The sequence below is a fragment of the Petaurus breviceps genome, unplaced genomic scaffold (assembly GCF_028583685.1).
Source record: "Petaurus breviceps papuanus isolate PSGF00001 unplaced genomic scaffold, PetGlider_PUasm1.0 90740, whole genome shotgun sequence".
Taxonomy (NCBI): domain Eukaryota; kingdom Metazoa; phylum Chordata; class Mammalia; order Diprotodontia; family Petauridae; genus Petaurus; species Petaurus breviceps.
In genome coordinates this window covers 13,815,862-13,833,818 of record NW_027187330.1, presented here as the reverse complement: position 1 = coordinate 13,833,818, position 17,957 = coordinate 13,815,862, and the positions used below count along the sequence as shown (strand labels likewise).

The 17,957-nt window shown below is 35.9% G+C and overlaps 1 long non-coding RNA gene across 1 annotated transcript in view; it reads left to right on the top strand.

Moving 5' to 3' along the window:
* The window catches only part of LOC138145472 (uncharacterized), a 185,238-nt gene extending 168,607 nt beyond the window's left edge, over window positions 1-16,631 (top strand). Inside the window, exons 3-4 of the long non-coding RNA XR_011164236.1 lie at window positions 195-296; window positions 15,508-16,631. This is a non-coding gene — a long non-coding RNA (uncharacterized lncRNA). The remainder of the gene's footprint in view (window positions 1-194; window positions 297-15,507) is intronic.
* Window positions 16,632-17,957: the final 1,326 nt, after the last annotated feature.

The following is a 17,957-nucleotide window of genomic DNA, read 5'->3' as shown; positions in this document are numbered from 1 at the left end:
TAGTCATAGTAGTAGTAGTAGTAGTAGCAGCAGCAGTAGTAGTAGTAGTCGTAATAGTCATAGTAGTAGTAGTAGTAGTAGTAGCAGCAGCAGTAGTAGCAGCAGTAGTAGTAGTAGTCATAGTCATACTTGTAGTTGTAGTCACAGTAGCAGTCATAGTAGCAATGGTAGTAATAGTGTCCTCTACTCAACAGGCTGCCATGTTTACATTCTGGTTATGATTTTGTCCTAAGAGCCTTCTACTACATTTCCGCTGAGCTCAAGCAATGTTTATAGAACAAAAGAGAGATTTTCTGGTAAGTGTTTAACAATGGGGTTCTCTAGGGGGAAAAATGTATGAATCATATTATTCACATTTAATATTCATTTTAATACTTTCTTTAATCTAGACAATTAAAAAAAAACAATAAATCAAGCCCGGATTTGTAGAGACTACTGATTTTTGAGCTATAAATGCTCATACTGAAAATTTAAGAACTGACTCTTGTGAGCTGCATGAGGTAGATGCAGAACACCCTTGGAGGTGCCAGAGTATTGAGAAAATGGATTCACAGACCCTAGGTTAAGAACCTTCTCAGCTATTTATCAGACCTCTTCTATATTCTACCCACTTGCCCTCACTCATTCAGCAGGTGGGGCTGTGGGGTGGTCCCAGGAGAAGACAGCTTGCTGAGCAAAGCAGTGCACCCCTGGGAGAACAAAGATGGCATTCTCCAGACCTCTCTACTTCAAACACTGCTGAATCCAAAATTTGACTGTCCTCAAAAATGCCCGAATTTCTTCCAAATCTCAAGCCAAATTAGTTCATTCTTATTTTAAACTAAGATACAATGAAAATTAGGTCCATACTAGAAAAAATTACCTCTCTCCTACCTCCTGTCCTCTCCCTACCCCACAAAAAAGATGCATGATTTTTTTTTAAGTGAGAAACATAATTTTGACAATAGCATCTCATTGAATTTCTTTGTCAGTTCTAAGTTGAGTTCCCTCCTGGATGATAATTCTTCACAAGGATTTCTTTACTATTCATACCCTTTGATAATATCTTAAATAACAGCTTCCTACTCAATTCTGAAAACACAGGCTTTCAGGAAGCTTCCTAGTCTGTCTTTTGGCTTTAGGGATTTGAATAATGGTCATAACCAAACAAATTTTCTGTTTAAGAAAAACAATTTCCCGTCATTGTGTTCTTCCTGGGATTTGTGCTTCAAGTATGCAGGTACCTATTCTTTGCTCCCAAACCTTAGTATTGAAATGATTAGAAAAAGTAATTGAGTGGATTTAGTGACAAAGTAGATTAGTGTCCTGTCCTTTAATGCACCCAAGCACTAAGTGATGGGAAGTGATTTTAGTATCTGCCTTATCTGGAGTGACAGGAAATCATTCTGATTTAAAAGCTTTAAACATCACCTGGAATATTAGTTCGACCAGCTTCAATCTGACCCTGGTAATACATATGGTAACCCCTACTTCCCAGGTGCTGATGTGGGACTGGGCAAGTAAATGTTTGATGAGGCTCATTAGCTTGTCTTCATCCAGAGACTCTGAGAAAAGAATTGACCTGTCTGTGTGTGTGTATGTGTATTTAATTTGTAGAAGGGAAATATATTTGAGGCCAAGAACCTCATTATGTTACTATGCATACAAGTAATTTCACTTGGACCAAAATGTTACAGATAGCTTTCTTCTCCATATTATTATACTATATTGCAGAAAAAAACACACACACATGGCAGTAGACTGAAAGTTCCTTGGAGGTAGGGTTATGTTTTTTTTTTTAATTTCTCCCCTATTTACTAGTACAGTTATCTATACTTGGAGGGTTTAATAAATGTTTGTTGACATGTGTGTGCACACATATATACATACATATGACTGAAGTGTGTTTGTATTTGTTTGTATATATACACAAAGGTATCATGACTTATTGTATAACATAGTCAGAAAGACTGGTTTCAAATGATGCCTTGAGCATGTAATAACTATGGGTTCATAGACAAAGCACTTAACCTTCCAGTTTCCAAGGAAACTCTCTAAGATAAGCATATGTATGTGTGTGTATACACATGTAAATATACACACACACATACAAACACATACACACACTTGTGTATTTATAGTTATATGGCCAAGGCAATATTCATAGCACTGACAGCAACTATGAATATGTCAGCATAGTTCTGAATTGCAAAATATAACAGACTTCCCATATGTAAGACAAAAGCAAAACATTTATTCAGACACCAGAAAGCCAAATCACAACACCAGAAAACTGAATCCATCATAGCAACAAATAAATCTATACGCAATAACAGCACAGAGAGCAGCACCATCCCAAAGTCTTCCCACAAAGACTCACAAGTATAGCTGTTTCTTTGCTTTTGTCCTCTTTCCTCCTTCCTTTCTAACTGCTCTGACTCCCAGCTTCCTCTCAGCTCTGCTCTACCATTTCTGCTCCACCCATTCAGCAAACTCTTCCCTCCACAAGCTCTATGTGATTACATTCAGTCTTTTAAGGAGCAGGGAAGTTCTTCAAATTACCATTACAATAGTATGTATATATATAGTCATAGATATACATATATTTATGTATCCATATAGACATATCTATATCTAGTTGATAATTAGATATTGATAGAAGTTAAATGTAGAGCGGATATAGTTATATATGTGTTGAAAGGAAAATCCTTCATTTGGGCTTTTATCCTGATTAAGGAGGCAAAACAGGATAAAGAGAATAAAGAGGATTTTATTTTAAGTATGTCAAGGTGACAATACATTCATGTTTGAAGATCAGCACTGACTTTAAGGTGGGAACAACTTTTCTATGTAACTTTAAGATTATCCAGATAGGTGACCTCAGTAAAAAAGGTGTGGCCCTTGAAACTCAGTTCCTCCCCAAGCTAGGAAGAACATGACAATTTGTAGGTAGGAGGATGTGTCAAAGAGCAGATGATATGAAAACTGCAGACTTGGTATCTCCTTCCCCACCAGAGTCTCTCCCAATACTATTTTATAAGCAGGACTGAGAACAATGGGTAACTGAGTCATCATAACTTTCAGTATATGCCTAAGCAGTTTAATTCAGTCCTACATCCCCTGTCCCATTCAGGGAGATATGTGTCAGCTGGATTGTGTCTGGCACATAGTAAATGCTTAATAAATTCCTGTTGTCTGTCCTTACTGATATTACCCATTTGGGAAAGTTTAAAATTAGCTCATTGTCAAGTATCTTATTTAAATACCTCTATAGAAATATACATAAATTATTCCTTTTGTCTTCCATGCATGAGATCTATTTGGTTACTTTTTAAGGAGGACTGAGAACCTGAGAAAGCCTGGGAAGTAACATTGAAATGCTGCTTTTGAGCTCTTAACTCAGGAATGTTTTTTTTTTTTAATTTTCTGACTTAGTTCCATTTCAATGTGGAGGGGGGATGAATTTTAAAAAATCATTTAAATGTGAATTCTAACTTAAAAAAAATTATAAGTGATCCAGTGCCCCTGCCTCTTAAGAGTAATCCTTTCTCCTATATCACATCCCATGGCACTCATAGTTTCAGATACTTAGTATATTATAATCATATACTTTTCAGTAACATGGAGTGAAATGTGAAAGAAAAATACAAACTCTCTCTACTGACCCCATACTGAGCCTACTTCCCCATCTCCTTCCATGACATGCCTGAAGCTTCCAGAGAAAAAAAAGAATAGAGGGAAGAATGTTTACTTCTTTCTTAGGCTCACTGATTCCAGGTAAAACAGGAGAGATGCTGTTTCCTTGCCTGCAGACAGGATTCTTAATACTTCAGAGTTCTAATCAGGCTTTCGGCAATGCTAATTGTGGTCTCAATCATCATTGCCTCTGTGGTGGCCCTCACTGATTCTGCATCTCAGTGGTACTTGCTGCTCATATCAATGATGCCCTAGCCTGGAAGAAACACAGACAGGAATGTCATATTTTTTTCATCCTGCTGAGTTGCTTTTGTTCCTTTAGTAAAAGGGATCATCAGGCTCAAAGAGAAGAGAGGTTTCTCTTTTTCCCGTGACAAGATCTCAGATATTATTCCACTAGTTGTCTCTGTTTTCTTAGGCCCAGAAAAAATAGTATCTCAAAGAAATAAAAGGGCAGATAAGTTTTCCTGGGACACACACACACACACTGATACATAAACATGCACACAGAGATGTGCTCATGTTCTGTGATTTATGTCCGCAAAATGTGAACGCTCTCCAGAATTCAGATTGAGAATCATCTGTAACTTAGTAGAAAAGTCTTCGGATATTTCCTGAAGCATACAGAACTGAATTGTCTTACTTAGGATAATGGTATCAGAAGAACACAACTCACTTAATCCTTGGACCTTCCTTACTCCAAGGCCAGCATTATTATTCCATTTTATCATACCATCTCTCTTTATCTGTCCAGGACAAAAGCAATAAAATTCCCTAGTATTTAATTAATCAAAATGGTATCGGTGTCCTATCACTTAAGACTTCAATAGTTTAAGCAGTTCTGATTTTGTCAATGTGGTTATGCCTTTACTGACAAAGATTTCAATAAACCTACAACTCAATAGATGATCTACAATAATCTTGGCTTTTTTTAACTGATAAACATCTAAAGGTTATAAAAAGGTGATTCTTAGGGGAAGAAATAAAAGCTACCTAGAACTACATGAAAAGAAAATTCTCCAAATCACTAATAATTAGAGAAGTACAAATTAACACAATTCTGAGGTCTTTTTCACACTCATCACCTTGGCAAAGTTGACCTAAAGGAAAGAAACTAATGTTGGTTGGTTGTGGGAAACCAGACATATCAATGTGCCCTTAGTGGATCTGTGAATTGGAACAGACAGTCTGGAAATCAATTTTGCAACATACCCTAAAAAGGACTAAAACAGATGACTTTTGATCCAGCAGTAATAATGCATCAAAGAAAGAAGGAAAAACAAAACAAACAAGAAACTAAGGTTTCCATCATTTTGGGAATGGGTAAGCAAATTATGATATGTGGATACTATTGAATACTATAGTGCCATAGTAAATAATGAAAGAGGTGTTTTTAGGGAAACCTGGGAAGACTTTGTGAGCTAACATAGACCAAAGAGATCAGAACTGAAAAAAAAATTGTACAATAACAAAAATATTGTAAAGACAAATGACTTTGGAAGAATGATGAACTCTGATCAATGTAATCACCAAATACAATTCCAGAGGATTGTTGATAAGGCATGACCTACTCCCTCCCAATAATGGGAGGTAATGGGCAAAATAAGCAGAATGACACACATTTTTTAAACATGGCCAATATAGCAATTAGTTTGCCTTGAATATTTGTTATAATGGTTTTGTTTTCTTAATTTTTCCTTCCCTCTCACCACTTCTTCCTTGATATATTGAAATATATTTTCATATATTCAAATATATTGAAAGATGTGTAGGAGAGAGAAAAAAAATAATTTCATGACCATCAAAATTAAATATATATATATATATATATATATATATATATATATATATATATATATATTTAAAGGGTGATTGTGACTGAATAACTTGCTCTGTAGCCAAACTGTTAATACACTTTTCCAAACTCAACTAGGCTGTCCTTAGCCAACTTACCCGCAATCTATGATTGAATCTGTAATTGAAGTCTTACTGCCTTGGTAAAAATTGACATGCCTTGAATACTGCCATCAAGTATAGTCTCTAAGTATCCAGTATTTCTTCTATAACATTATAATATATTAGAGCTAGAGCATGCCCAAAATATAAAGAACTTAGAAAATGCTGTCAAAGACAGAGACTCCCCAGATTGGTATCTTTTGGTGTTTATGATTTCAGGAAGCTCTCAGAATGTTCTAGTATGAAAAAAAAAACCAACAGTATAATTATATAATAAACTGTTCACAAAAAAATAGTATAATTCCTTCTTCCAGCACTGTTCTGCTTGAACATGAAGGGTTCTCACTTGTACCTTTTCCTAGAGGCAGCTAGGTGGAACAATGAATAAATATATCATTGAGTCTGGAGTCAGGAAGAAGTGAGTTCAAATCCACTCTTAAAATCTTACTTTTTGACCTCAGGCAAGTCATCTAATCTGTTTGCCTCAATTTCCTCAACTGAAAAATGAAGATGATAGCACTTCTCTCCCAGATTTGTGAGATTCAAATGACATAATATTTGTAAAGCACTTAATACAGTCTCTGGCACATAGTAGGTGCTTAAAAATGTTTATTGAATTGAATATTAAGTTGAGCAGGTGCTTTCTACAAGTTCAGCCTAGATACAGTAAAATTTGCTATGGGAAGGACAATTTCTTGTATTCTTTCAGCCTTTAACGATGTCAAGCTCTAAAAACGGTCATGGTAATGACTCTAAGGCATGAAAAAGAACCTAAAAATGTATTCTGAATGATCAAAGGGATATTAAAGTATGTTTAATTTTAGCATTGAATATATATGGTTTTACTCTATTTGAATATTATTAATCCATAGTCAATTTATTGATGACTCTCTATTAATCTAAAGATTTTTTTTTACAAAGAACACATCCCTTCTAACTATATTAGATAACAAAGGGATTAATGTATATTATAGGCAACATGAAGAAAAGGTCCTGGGGTCATGTAGGACAAGATGATCAACATATCCACTAGAGTAATTTGTATATCTAAATCTAGATTTCTCTTCCCGGTTGCAATTATTTCACAGCCTGGATAATGCCTGATTTGGGGCAATACGAGGAAACATTTCTATTATGGAATAAACTATACTTATATGTTTCTCTTTTCTGTATATAAAGGTTTAGGTGGCAAATAGTTGTCTATAGTACCCCCAAATTAAGTCCTATACTATTCTTTTCATCAAACCTTATTCCATTTAAATATTTAGACCATAGAAAACCAGCATTTCCCCCCTCACATTCAGCAATCACTTGCTGAGTAGAAACCTATTAAGCTTGTAACCTAGAAGGAACTAGGTAGAATAGTGGGAAAAGTTTCAGGTCTGAAGTCAGGAAGCCTCATCTTCACAAGTTTAAATCTGCCCTCTTGCTAACTGACACTTACTAGCTGTGTGACCCTGGCCACCTCACTTAACCCTATTTGCCTCAGTTCCTCATTTGTAAAATGGGTTCAAGAAGCAAATGGCAAGCCATTTTAGTATCCTTGTCAAGAAAAACCCAAATGAACTCATGAAGAGTCAGACGTGACTATACAACAAGTTTACAACCTAAGAGTTAACATTTTATTTTCTTAAATTATCTCTGCAATTTCAATTGAGTATAATTCACACTCATGTCAAAATTTATTTAATATGAGATCTATCAATTAGGCATAATTCATAACTTTTCATTTTTAAATATTCAACTTTAGAATCATGAACAATGAAAAAAATATGTATTCTGGATAATTTATACTTCTAAAAAATAATCTTACTTAAAAGAGGTATCATAAAGACCAGTAAGGTAGCAGAATATTCTCTTTCCTGTAAACTTCTTTAACCCCAAAATTCAAAAGAAAGCAATTATATACCAGAGTTAGAATAATTATAGGTGATGCCACAAACAAGAATCTTTCAACCCCACCTCCTCCAGTACCACCACTACTCCGCAAGAAGTTACTGAAACTGATTTTGTTCATTTATGCAAAAAAAAAAGGTGGAGAGGTGATGTCAGAATACACAAGGCAAAAATATACCATTAAAATCCTTTCCTTTGAGGTTTGGGTTTGAAAAGATATATAAAAACAGTCTATGGCTACATGAATTAGCTGTTCAAGTCAAAGAAAATGGGATGGGAAAATCACCTGGAGCTAGTATTTCCTTCAGAGTTTCATAGGGTTTGAAATACAACTCAGTGACTTCCATATTCTAAAATGTGTGAAGGAGGATGTGGCCCTAAAGTCTAGTTTCAAGGGTCTATATATCTGTGAAGCGGGAATGATTAAAGAAGGACAGGGAAGGAAACATAAAGGTTGGGCCAAAGTGAGATTTCAGCCAATGTTAAATGTCTTCAGGAGCAAAAAACCAAACAAACAAACAACAATAGCAACAACAAACCAAAGACATTGGTGAAAAAATAGACTATTCTCACTCAAGATAAGGCAGAAGGTTTGAATACCTTCAATGCATATAAAGAGGGCAGAAGGTCTTTCAGATTATAGATTATAATCTTTGTCTCTATCCATTCATCTACATAAAACTGATTCCCAAATGAGGAAGGGAAGTAAAAATGACTGAACTCAGAGTAAGTAACTTCAGGTAGCTAGGAATAGTTCTTGGAGGCTAAAGACTTCTGATCCTGGGAGAATTTGTTGAGGGGCAAGCCTTTTCTCATTTGCCTGAAAGTGATAACCTCACAGCTAAGAGTCTGTGGGAGTCAAAGGGAAAAAAAAAAAAAACTTCTGCTGTAGAAGAAAGAAGTCTGTAGCAGCATAACTTAAAAGATCACAAGGATACTTCAGCTGAGGAAAGCTCAGTACCACCCAGCCCACAGTGACTAAAACTTCATTAGATGACAATCCATTCTGGCAGTATCTGGTGTAAAGATAAAGTGGAGTAAAGATAAAGTGGAGTAAAGATAAAGTGGAGTAATGAGAAGCCAAGTCACCAAGTTAACTGCTTCGTGCAGATAATCAGCATACTGACCCTTCTAGTTGAGACACTACACCCTAGGAGTATACTCAGCTGAGCCACCAATCTAGCAAAGATGTTGACATGCCCTGTACATGAACAGTGAGAACCCTTCATAATATTCAATTCATTAAGTACTGTGCTAAGTACTGGATATATGAATAAGAAAAAAATAGACACTCTCTGCCCTCAAGTTTACAACATATTGGGGGAAGACAACATATAAAAGGAAGCTGAAAATGTGAGGGAAAAGGTGGTCACATGGATTTATGATGTTTTGTGGAGTAGAAACCAAGAAGAGCCACCGACGGGAAGTGAAGGTATGAGCCCTCAAGAAAGAAAGGCTTTCAGAGTACTTTGTTACTCAGTTTTTTTTTTTTTAATAAACTTCATGAGGACTCTCTAAAGAGAGAACTGGTACTGAGGTCCTACGGTTCTGGAATTATAGCTTGTCTTGGCCATATATATTTCCTATAGGTATACCTCACAGCAATTGTACTTCATGTTCATGTCTACTCTTTCCCTTTCTTGAACTTTTGACATATTTGTGGGAAAGTGTGTCCCTAGCATTGGGGGAAAGACTTTGTTACTACTATTCTTGTTTCACAATTTGAATAAAGCCTTTCTATAAAGAACTGTATCTTTTGTCTGATTTTTAAAGGAAAGCCTGCTGCTAGGGGCTCACAAGCTAGTGTTCAGGAAAATATCCACCCAAAGTGTTACCCTAGGCTTCTGGTAATACTAAAATCCAACCATTTTGTGACTTAACAGGTCAGTGTTGATGAGTAATGAAAATGAGCCCAGGATATGTGGTGGGAATGGGTAGATGTTTTACACACACGCATACACACACATACACACACCAAAAGAAAAAAAATCAATAAAAGTAACTCTCTCTCTCTCTCTCTCTCTCTCTCTCTCTCTCTCTCTCTCTCTCTCTCTCTCCCTCTCTCTCCCTCCCTCTCTCCCTTACATAATTTGTGAACTCTTTAGAGATTATGGAACAATACCAAGAAACTCCCAAATAGTTACAAAATGAAATAAAATTCCTGAAAGACAAAATATTAAGGATGATTTTAGAATAGAAATTAAAGCTCTCAAAACAATTTAAAAACAAATACCATTAGGTAGGGGAAAATATATAATTAAGAATCCTTTCAAATTAGTAGAAGCTGTCAGGACAGAATTAAAATACAAAAGTATTGGAGTGAGGAAAATTTTACAGAAGAAAAAAATCAACATGTCAAAAAAAATAGCAATTCTGTACAGAACAAAACTACTAACCATATTAGCCAAGTTAACTTCACAATTATTTATCTACCAAAAGAATATAATACATCAGAAAATCCGAACAGTAAAATTCAGGAAATATAGGAAAACTTTGTGAAGCTGTTTAGTACAGTCAAAAATGGATCCATTGAGAGAATGCATAGTTCAGCATCAAGAAAAAGAAACAAATAAAGACTGGACACCACATTTTAAACTACAAGATATATAGTGGTTAAATTTAACAATTTCAGTGACATATAATAAGTGTTGTGAGAAGTTGGGGTTTGGAGAGGGAGGAATCTTTATATTAGAAGGAAAGGTAATTCAAGTGTCACAGGATTATTCTACAGGTATAAGGAATTGCTGAAAGGAATGGAGTAATTTATTCCAAAAAAGGAAAGGAGTTCTAACTGCAACCCTAAATAAAAGATAAGTAAATAAACATGAGCAATATTGGGGGCAGCTAGGTGGCGCAGTGAATAGAGCACCGGTCCTGGAGTCAGAAGGACCTGAATTCAAATCCGGCCTCACACACTTAACACTTACTAGCAGTGTGACCTTGGGCAAGTTGCTTAACTCCAATTGCCCTCCAAGAAAAAGCAAAAAACAAACAAACAACAACAACAACAAAAAAAACATGAGCAATACTAAAATGTAAAAAATTGCATCTACTCATGACTAGAGAGTTATTTGAAATGTTGGCAAAATAGGAACAACCATCGATAACAAAAACAAATAGGGATGAAGAGATTATTTTATTTGTAAACACCAACTACAGAAACATAAGAAAGTTAAACAATATAATGATCAATGATACTAAGTAAATACATTATTTTTTAAGCTCATCTCTGTAGCTTCCTTTTAAAGAGGATTGTCAAAGGAACACTAAGACTGAAAGAGACCACAAGTTGAAAAAATTTTTAAAGGACTTAGGAGTAACAAAGCAAAAAGAGTTAAACTGAATTTTATGATCTAAATAAATTCCCTGGCTCTCTACAAGTAAATGTATGTGTATAAAATTTAATGTGGGCATATACATACATATAAATAATTTATATGCATGTATGCAAATATACACACATATATAATTATACATGTGTGTATGCATGCATACCTGCATGTTTAATAAATATATTGTGTGACAACATTAATTTTTATGTTTAGAAGGACTATAAACACCCTCATTATGTTAAAGTTCCCAACTGTCAGAAACCATTTCTTTTTTTGTCCTTTAAGACATTCTGCATTTAAGAAAGTGGTTACTTAGTAAATGTTTATGGAATTGAATTGACCTTAGAAGTGTGGCTTGCTATCTTTCTATTAATGAACCTAATCATGCATTTTCATTACTAAATTGTTTATGTGACATTTTTGAATAGTATAAATTTATTTAATTACTTGAATGTTTAAAGATTATTTTTTAAAGAACTTTTATAGACATAGACTCAGAGAACATTAAATATTTATCTACAGAATAATACTTGTATGCCTGATCATAGAAGGTTTATGTAGTATAGGATATATAAGTCCAACTGACCTTGGTTAAGTGGCTTTTGCCTTTTAGAGTTCCAGGCAACCCTGTAACACTAAGCGGCAGAGCAGGTATGAATCTGCATTTATAGGGAGAGTTCCTTCCTAAGAGTTCCCTTTACCACTGAAATCACAGACCTGGACAAAATATATACATGTACATGGAGGTGAACATGCTTGCGCACATTGAAATACATACTTTTATATAAATATATGCATAAGTGATAGTGTGTATATGTTGTATATGTATGCACACATGTACACATATTCATAAGCAGATGTATGTCCATATGTGTATGCAAAATTGTATATGCATATTATATGTGTACATACACATATTTACAAATTTAAAATAGGGCATCATAGTTCTAGAACTAAAAAAGTCTTCGGAGTCCAATCGCATCATTTACAGATGAGAACATTTAACATACTGTTATATAATTTTGTTATATGTTTGGTACACACCTCATCCTGTGTTTTAGGATGTTCTTGAAGAAAGTATTTGTGATTTATGGGCAAACTCTTCAGTATATTCTATAGTGATGTGACTTCTATCACTTTGGATTTCTGAACCATATTCCTCCAATTTTTTATTTTTTGCCATCCTCCTCTAGTCTCACCTTTATCTTAAAGTCATCAAGTAATAAAGTATATGCTCATTCAGTTCTTTGTAAAAAGTCTCTTATTCCACATGCTCTGCAACTATGTTGGTATGAGCTCTATAATTATTTTCATAGTATTCTTTTTTTATAAATACTTATGAGCACTGAAATATGAGATGATCAAATGTCCCATGAAATTATATTTCATGTTGTCTCTGGATAGACAATAAAAGCAATTTCTCTCTTTTTTTTATCTCTTCAGTGAAAACCTGTGAATTATCCATCCTCTAATTCATAATGAAAGTACAAAGATTGGTTTTATTCAGCTCCTTAAGGAATATTTTCACTTTTTTGTAAATGGACAAGGTTCTCACCTTTACAATTCTAACAACTAAATTAATGTTTAAAAATAGAAATGATTTTACCATTTCTTCTTTTTTATTTTTCTCTTAATTCTTTTCCCTCCCTTCCTTCCTTTCTCCCTATCTTTCTCTTTTGCTCCCTCTACCTTCTTCTTTTTTCCCTCACTCCCTCTTTCCTTTCCTTCTTTCTTTCCATTTTCTCTTCCTTCCTTCCACCCTTCTTTCCACTTTCTCTTTTTTTCCTCTCTCTCTGTGTGTCTCTCTCTCTGTCTGTCTCTCTTTCTTTCTCCCCCCACCCCACAATATTGTGCCCATATAGTGGATTTTCCAAACCTTTTCTTCCCTCCTTATACTTCCCATAGTTTATCTTCCCTGATGTTTCACTGGAAACTGACTATTTGTATAGTTCCCTTTTCTTCCATCATTCTTATCTCACAGCTCTCAGATGGCTTCTCCTGGTATCTCTTCTTTCATCCCTATCTCACATTAAGAAATGGTCCATCTTTTTCACAAACCACCCTCTTTACCTTCCCACATGTTCCCAATCACTCCTGTCTTCTCAAGCAGACAGCAACATCTATCCTCCTTACTCTCTCACTAATCTCTGTTTATAGAATGCTTCCTTGGTACTTACAAACAAGGCCATATCTCTCCCATTCTCATTAAAAAAAATTAATAGGGTATGGCTATCTTGTCTCCTCATTTTCCATGATGTTATTCCTGATCAGAAAGATATAAAATTCAAAAAGGCCCTGATACTTTGCATACTGGGGTTTGTTCCTCGAATATGAGGAAGTCATATCAAATTTTGAGCCTTAGTCTTCCAGATCATTGATTCTCAATAGCAAGACAGTTTGTCATTTTTTCCTTCTTTTTTTGCAATGTGGGGGAAGAAGGCATTGTGAAAAACTAGCTAATTTATGGAGAAATGACCCTAAATGACCCTATGTGACAACAACACTAAATGTTGTTCCTACTAAAAGCCCAAACATTAATCATCCACATAATGCATTAATTAGGATGGTAAAAAGTGCAAACATCACTTCAGGCTGCAAAAACTTAGCATCTACTGAATACACAACAAATCATGTTTTAATAGCCAAAATTGTTTATTAGAAGCCCACTGTTCATAAATGAACAGTTAACAGGTCCCTATACTATAAATACAGACCTCAAAATAGTCTAAAGTAATTAACAAATATATTGAACTGAAACTGTACCATTAGCACCAACACAATGGTTGCTTCAAATTGCCTGTCTAGGCAACACAATAAGAATTGATTAAGCACTTTCTATGTGCCTGGCATTTTGCTGACTGTTGGGAATTTTAAAAATCAAAATACTACCCAATTTCAAGGAGCTTATATTGAAATTGCAGGGTGTATGGGAATTCAGGGAAGTCTAGTAATTCTGACATGAAGGCTGCCAAGCCCTTTTTCAGGGAAGCTCATCGGCCTTTGGTATCCACTTAACTTTCATCTGTGACTTCAAGATGCTGTAGCATGAGCAGTGGCCATACCCCCAATAAACCATTCTAGCAGTCAGGCTAAACTTGGTTGAGAGTAATTAAGGAGTCTTGAACATATCTTGAGTTAGGTGGATGTCTACCCCAAGCATATGAAGACTTCTCCAGGCTAAATGGGTATATAAATACAATTTGTTCCAATGGCCCTGAAGGAGGCTGGAGAAAGTACTGTGGAGCACTTAGAGCTTGGTTACCTTGAAGAGATCAAGGTCATCCACTTTACTTATCTGAACCAGAACACCTAGAAACATTAAGATTTTCTTGATAAAAATGATAAAGTTCTGGAGATGCTAAATGGAAAAAAAAACTTTTTTTCTATCAGCAGGATAAATTGTCCATCTTTAAGAAGGCAGTGTTTGACTGTACTAAAAGTAAAGTACAAGTGAAACTTAGAGAGATGCAAAATTCTTGGCTCAGTAAAGGGGCAGATGAAATTCAGTTTTATGTTCATAGTAAAAATCCAGAACATTTTTATGATGCCCTGAATAGAATTTGTGGGCCTGTAAAGCCAAGCACAAGCAGCTCTCCAGAGGACTGCTGCTATGGATATCTCTAAGTTTCTGATCACATAGTATAGTGAACTCTCTATTCATTCAGCAATAAACCAAAGCAAAATATTCACATAAACCAAAGTTCAACATTCACAATAATATAAAATAACAACTTAGCACTAAAGTGCCACATATTCTTAAACAAAATATATCATCCAGGATACAAAATACAAAGGTCTCCCACCCGTAAGTCACAGTAAACCATGATCTTTTCAGTCAGCACTAAGTACCCAAGGAAAGGTCCTATCATCTTGGCTTGAGGCTGGCTCCCAAATTCCATGGTTTCTCTTGCATGCTCCCAGTTCTTGCCTGAATTCATCCAGCTATTACCTGGATTCACAGGTAGGCAGCTCTCACCTCTTTATCTAGTTCCTTGTCTAGCTCCTCATCTAACTCCCATTCCATATTGAAGCTCATGGTGACCAGTCCACCTCAAGCCTTTTGCAGTTTCTGTTTCTGGGAAGACAAAGATTAACAGAGCCACAACAACATTCATACACATTGGCAGAACCATCATCCTTTCACTTTCTGCCTGTGAAATCAACACAGACCCACAAACAATGTCTGAGAAGTCAATACAAATCATCAGTATAGTCCCAGGACCTCTGTAAACATCAGCAAAACCCTCCTCCAGGACTTCTGTAAATAGAAAATAAAAAAAAAATCCTCTTTCAGGGCTTCTGAACCAGCAGTAAGGTTACAGGGCTTCTATAACAACAGCATCCTCTCTATCAGCAGACTGATCTGCCAAAATAACATCAACACAGATAGACAAAGTGCCAGCCACCACAGCTATGCTTTGTCCCAGTTCTGCTCAGTCCCCGCTGGGTGTGAACTTTTTACTTGTCATTAGTTCCTCCCTGTTCCACCCACCTCTTTTGTCCTTCCTGTTTTAGTGTTTGGCAAATTGCTCCCACTGTAGGCTTCACAGGTTCTTTTTCTTAACAAAGACTTGATATAACCACGGTAAGGCTCAAAGACACTTGAACTGAAACAAGGCACTGAATACTCCTTTGTTTGACATTACAGGGTCAAAGATCTATGGTGCATCTCCACCACTCAGTACTGATGGAGACATATTCATTAGTGATAAAGACATGTTCCTGGAGAGATGGGCTGAATGCTTCCATAATGTTCTCAACAGACCATCATCAATCAATGCTGAAGTTATTGATACTATACCTCAGACTGAAGTCAATCCCTTTCTGACCAAACTTCAAAATAAAGAAGAGGTTTTGAATGCCATTAGACTTCTCTTGTGTGGTAAAGCTCCTCATTCTAGTTCAGCTGAAATTTAAAAGGTGGGATGGGGGAAGGGTGACTCCACTGTTCATACAAAAACTGACTAAAATCTTCTGGATTATGTGGCAAAAGAAAGTTATCCCCCAGGAGTTCAAAGATGCCTCCATTTTCCATCTCTATAAAGGAAAAGAAAATATCTTTTCTTGTGACAGTCACAAGGTGGGTCCCTCTCTTAATCATTGCCAGCAAGATTCTTGTCAAAGTCCTCCTTAATTGGTTGATCTTTCACCTGGAAGATGGTCATCTACACAAAAGCCAGTGCGTCTACAGAAAGGGTCAAGGAATGGTTGATATAATGTTTGCTGCTTGACAATTCCAGGAAAAATGCCAGGAGCAGAAGAGAGGTCTGTATACAATGTTCATCAATCTGACCAAGGCCTTTGATACTGTCAGTCACAAGCTCCTTTGGTAGATCATGGGAAAATTTGGTTGGCAAGAGAATTTCTTAGGAATTGTATGCCAGTTTTATGACGCATGCTTGCATGGATAATACTCTTGTGCTTTCCAAGTCAACAATGGAATAAAGCAGGACTGTGGTGGGGGTTTGCTCCCAAGCTTTTTTCATTCATTTATTTATTTAACCATGGGATTTTATTTTTATTATTTTACATAAATTTGCTTTTATATAGTATTTTATTTTTCCCTAGTTATGTGTCAAGAAAATTTTTAGCATTCATTTTTACAAAATGTTGAGTTTTAAATTTTTCTCCGTGCCTCCCCTCCTCTCTTCTGAAAATTATAGGCAATTATCCTTGCTATCATGCAATGTGGTATCATGTAAAAATATGTCCATATTAGTCACCATTGTGAAAGAAGGCAGATCAAAAGGAAAAAAAAAACATGAGAAAGAATAAAGTAAGTGAAAAAAATATGCTTCCATCTGCATTCAGAGCCCATCATTTCTTTATCTGGACATGGATAGCATTTTCCTTCATTGAGTTCTTTGTACTTGTCTTGGATCATTGTGTTGCCAAAACTACCAGGCATTTAAATTCTACTGCAGAGATCACAACTAAGATGGGCTGGTCATGTTGTTCGAATATCAAATGCATCCTTGTCTCAGAGTCTATATTACAGGGAACTTACACAAAGCAAGTGCTCACATGGACATCAGAAGAAGCATCACAAGGATACTCTCAAGGTTTCCCTGAAGATCTTGGGACTTGATTATGTGACATGGGAGATACTCACTTAGGACCACCCAGCATGTTGTGTAAGCATCAAAGAAAGCACTATGCTCGATGAGCAAAACAAAATTACAGTAGCTTGAAAGAAGCATGAGATGCACAAATTTGGAAACATCTACACTCCAAAGTTTGTATGATCTAGTTGTGCCTGATTGTGGTAGAGTCTCTCAGGCTCATATTAATTTGTTTAGCCACAGTTAGATACATGGTACCTTGACCCCTACATAGTGATATCATTTAGGACCCCTTCAAGCATGAAAGACAAATACCAACCATTTGAAAGGCAGATGAAAACATATGAAATGTTGATGGAGGTCAAAGGGTTGTGTGTGTTCTTATATGTGTATTGGGGGAAGAGTAAGGTAGGAACTCTACATAGTAGTAGAATGTCAAAGGAAAGCCAGAAAGACAATGAGCGTTGTTCAGCCTACTCTCCTTCCCATGATGGAAGTCTTGGAATGAACTCATTAATGTAAGAATGGGGCAGGCATGGTGCAGTGCTATCCATTCTAGTGTGAGGAGGCTCTGGGTACTGAGGAAAGTTCCAGGGTGGGATGGCAGCTGAAGGATGGTGCCAAAGCTGAAAAAGTCAAAAGCATGACTAGGAAGGGAGTGATTATATTGGCATAACAATAAACATTTAAGAGTTATGTTTCTAATAGATATCAGCATAACTAATACTCATGATGTTCATGCTACATGAAACACAAAGCTTTTTATAATCTACTAATTGAGGAGAAGCAATTAAAATTGTTTGGTAACTGGATGATGTACCAATTCAATATTTACCATGCCCATGATCACAACACTGACTGTGACTATAAATATTCCCGCATTATGTTCAATTGCAAAATATAGAGGACAGAAGCAGAGCATTTAGACACCAGAAAACCAAATCCCAAAACCAGTAAGCCAATTCCATCAAAGTAGCAAAGAAATTAGTAAGCCATAACATCACAGAATCACAACATCCTTTAGCCTTCCCACAAA